Source organism: Chiloscyllium punctatum, chromosome 36 (assembly GCF_047496795.1).
Source record: "Chiloscyllium punctatum isolate Juve2018m chromosome 36, sChiPun1.3, whole genome shotgun sequence".
NCBI classification, from domain to species: Eukaryota; Metazoa; Chordata; class Chondrichthyes; order Orectolobiformes; family Hemiscylliidae; genus Chiloscyllium; species Chiloscyllium punctatum.
Window position 1 is genome coordinate 67,387,732 of NC_092774.1, and position 4,648 is coordinate 67,392,379.

Below are 4,648 nucleotides of genomic sequence, written 5' to 3' on the forward strand. Positions count from 1 at the left end.
TAGAAACACTTTGGGAAGCGGATTTAGAGGAGAATGAAAGATGACCGGTCCGATTGAGCAGAGACAGTCCAGACACTGTCCCCTTGTTGAAGAGGCCGGGAGGTTGACTCTGATGTTCTTGGCACATGAACTGATCTGAGACATTGAAAGAATTGTAGTTCCTGCACATCAGGAATTCAAACCCCTTCTCCCCTGCGAGCCAATGAGCGAACTCGGGATCAGGCAAAACACTGAAAGGCTGGAAGGGCGACGGCCCCGGAGTAAGAAAGCTAGTTCCTCGTGACATGGATGTGTCTGCAGACTGTCCCCGGAATCTCCACAACACATCTCCCAGGCTTGATTATGGAAAAGTAAAACAGATAGACGACAATTGTAATTCCGAGCGGGGAGGCTGAATTATAAAATCATGAAGCGATGGTGCAGCTCCGGTTTACGGCTGTCTCTGTGGCGCAATTGGTCAGCGCGTTCGGCTGTTAACCGGAAGGTTGGTGGTTTGAGCCCACCCAGGAGCGGTCTATTTGCCGTCGTTCTTTGGCTTCGAATCTGTGCGCTTTTAATGGGGTCAGGAAAATGTTCCCCAAACGGAAATCTTCTCCACAAAGTGGTTTCTGAATTGAATTAATGTCGAACGTAAGGGACTGCGTGCTGAGAAGACGAGACCAAAAGAGAAACTAGGCAGGTTTGACAGGACCTGCAAGAGAAAAAAGAATTTTGAAATGTTGCCTCTGATTCTCTTTCCACAGATGTTGCCTGACCTGCTGAGTTCATCCTGCAATTTCTAACTGAAAGTTCATTTCATCTTTTGGGGTGAAACACCTAAATATCTGCAAACACCATGTGCAGATATTTAACCCTTTCGAATCACTGTGAAGTGATTGGATTCAAACAAACTCTGCGATGATTCACTCTTTCTCAGCTCCACAGGCAGACAGACCTGGGAAGTCAAGCTGTCAGTGTGGTTCTGTATTCGTGGGCCGAGTGGTTGATGCGATGTACATGAAATCCATTGCGGGTTCCCCACGCAGGTGTGAACCCTTCCGAGTACAAAATGAGAAATGTCGTCGAAAAGAAAGGGAGCTTACTCCCCGGCTTCTTCTTTAAGATTCAAATCAGTGGAGGGGGAAAAATATTTCACTCAAATTGGGACTGGTGGGAATCTGCAACCCACTGCCTGCTCGGGTGGAACAAGCAGATACCCGCAGAGCTTCTTTTGAGGCTATGAGCAAAGTGTTTGGAAATGAGACAAGAAGAGTGAGGAGCTTGAAATCGTGATCGAAATGAAGCAGGCACCTGAGGACAAGGGTGTTTCCATTGCCAGTGAAAGATACTGCTTCACAAAGTTGGGCCTGTGGAAGGGAATCAGTGACGGTGATTATCTTTGGTTGTTCACCTTGTGAATGAACCCATTGCTGCGCATGTCCGTGTTAACGTCAGAACTCTGCAGCATGGTGGCGTGAGATACGCACCGGGCCGGGCGCAAAGGATGATGCATCTGACTCCACCTACCTGTTTGAAATGCAGCTCAAAGCTTCTTCACACACCCCATTTAATCTTCTCATTGTCCTGAAGCCGGCATACGGTTTGAATTCCCGATCTGCGGGAATGAGAATCCTTTCACTGTCTCGCGTCAGTAAATGTCCCTGAGAACACCTTGGGAATGTTTCCCCAGAATGGAAATTCCTCATCCCTGGACATGAGATTTTGGCAAAATATTGTCAGTTAGGAAATGGAAAAATGCTCAAATGTTCATGAAGCAAAACAGAAATCCCAGTCTCCAGCTTTGTGAACCTTTAGAAACACTTTGGGAAGCGGATTTAGAGGAGAATGAAAGATGACCGGTCCGATTGAGCAGAGACAGTCCAGACACCGTCCCCTTGTTGAAGAGGCCGGGAGGTTGACTCTGATGTTCTCGGCACATGAACTGATCTGAGACATTGAAAGAATTGTCGTTCTTGCACATCAGGAATTCAAACCCCTTCTCGCCTCCGAGCCAATGAGAGAACTCGGGAACAGGCAAAACACTGAAAGGCTCGAAGGGCGACGGCATCAGAGGAAGAAAGGTAGTTCCTCGTGACATGGATGTGTCAGCAGAGAGTGGTATCAGAGTGTCCCCGGTGTCTCCACAATGAATATCCCAGGCTTTATTTTTGAAAAATAATACTTATAGACGACAATTGTATTTCTAGGCGGGGCAGGCTGAATTATGAATTCACTAATAGCCTCCCCACTGTGATGATGCCCCCAGCCCGCTGTTGCCTGTCTCTGTGGCGCAATTGTTCCCCGCGTTTGGCCCTTAACCGGAAAGTTTGTGGTTCGAACCCACCCAGGGGCGATGTGTTCGCTGTTCTTCCTTGGCTTCGAAACTGGACGCTTTTAATGGGGTCCAGCAAACTATTTCCAGAACATCTGCTTGTCATTCTGTCTCTCTGCTTAAGTTTGTCCCGTCTTCAGGAACCGGGCCCTTTCTACTGGCAGAAAATTTAACCTTTTTATTTCGAAACTTTTCTCTGACACTTGAGTGATCAGTGACAATCATTGCTCTCCTCAACAGAGAACAGGAGAAGACCACGCAGACCTCCACGAGTGTGTCATCTCAAATGTGCACATTGGGCCAGTATAACAATGTGAAATATATGTGTCAAAATGTTTTGGGAAGCAGATGCAGAACAGAGCGCCCTTATACGGGAAAGCTACTAAAGAGGACATTGAGTGAATAGGAGAGATGGTTTCCCGCCTGGGTTATGCTCCTATCTTGCACCCGCAGACATATCGCCAACGCGCAAATATAAACTCTGTCTAAATTCCCACATTCTGTTTTATCGAACTGTGATTTCGCTCAAAAACGCAAAAGTTCAACACACGCAAAATTCAAACGTTAACAAAGTGCTCATAGATATACTTTGCGAACACCTGGAAAAAGTTCTTCCAAACGTACCTGGGGAATTTCGGTCTGAGGGCTCTTGAACTTTAAGTGAAACAACGTGAAATTTGCCTCGAGACTGTTCAACGTGGAGATGTGTTCCCCATGTTGACTGATAGTGGTTGACCATCCCAGTGCTTCCCGATGCAGGGTTGCCCTGACCCACCGGGAGGTTTCTTTGGTAAACTGTCCCGGGGGCTTACAGCCATACCGTGACGTCATAGGGCGAGCCCCCGCTGATGGCCTGCAGCTGCTTTCACACAATAGTGATGCTGGTCCCGCAACATGAATACGAATTAGTTCGTGAGTCACGTGGTACTGAATCATTGGATGGAATGTTCTTTCAACTTCACGGATTTATATATGAGAGGAGGTAAATGGGCAGGGCTTACACCTCGGGTCCACTCTTCCTTCACTCGCAACACCCCACACCCAACTCCCATTGTCCCAAGGCACTTTCCCCTGTAACCGCCGAATGTGTAACACCTGCCCATTTACCTGCTCCCTTCTGAATATCCAAGGGCTCGAACATATCTTCCAGGTGAAGCAGCACTTTACCTGCACATTTGCCACAAACTAGTCTGCTGCATTCGCTGCTCACAGTGTGGTTTCCCCAAAGTAGCAAGAAGCATAAACTGGGTGACTGTTTCGCAGAACATTTCAATTCTGCCCGCAAAAAGGCCCTGAGCTTCGGGTTGCCCACCACTTTAACACGCCACCCTGTTCCCTGGCCAACATCTCTGTCTCAGGCTTGCAGCAGTGTTCCAGCAAAGCTCAGCTCCAGATGGAAGAACAACGCTTCATTTTCCACTTGAAGACCCTACATGCCCCCGGTCTTCAATATCGAGTTCCATGACTTTAGGGCCTGAAATCCCCCATGCCCTGTTCTCTCCTATTCACGTAACGTCGTCTTTCGCAGCTTACCCGTATCAGGGCGCTCTATTCTGCACCTCGCCTTCTCATCTGCTTCCCAAAAAACTCAACATAAATATTTCACATTGATATACTGGCCCCATGTGCACAGTTGAGGTGACACACTCGTGGAGGTCTGCGTGGTCTTCTCCTGTTCTCTGTTGAGGAGGGCAATGCTTGTGGTCATGTTCAGATGCGCAGAGTTACACGGAAAAGGGAAGAGAATGATACGAATTGAAACACGCGTTTACTTACGGTGTAGAACCATCAGAGCGAAGGTGGGCCGCATGGCCTCCATCTACGCTGTGACACATGTTACGATTCAGAGTGAAATTACAGTTCGACCAACAAAATGTGGGAATTTAGAAAACAGTTCACATTCATACAGCCTCCATACATCTGAGCAACACCATATAACACGACAGCAGTGGAGATCTTTGACACCAGTCTCGAACTTGCCTGTCACACGCCAGATGAAAGGCTGAAGGGATCTATGGAAAACACTCCGTGTGGGAAAGTAGAGTGGCGCAGCGGGAGGGTGCTGGGTTCATGTCTCTCGATCGAAACTATCGTCTGCTATTGCTTCCCTTTGTAACGGGACTCTGTTCTATATCTTGCCTTTGCCTCGGCTTCCCAAATCTTCGAGCATCTGAGCTGAATATGTCACTAAACACGGGCCCAATTTACACAATTGAGGGGAAGTGCTTGTGCAGATTTGAGTTGTTTCCCGCCGGTCTGCTCTGAACTGAATCCTAACACCTCTTCTCTGAAATGGGAATGAGCTGGGGAAGTTGGAACAATTCGAATTCGAATCCC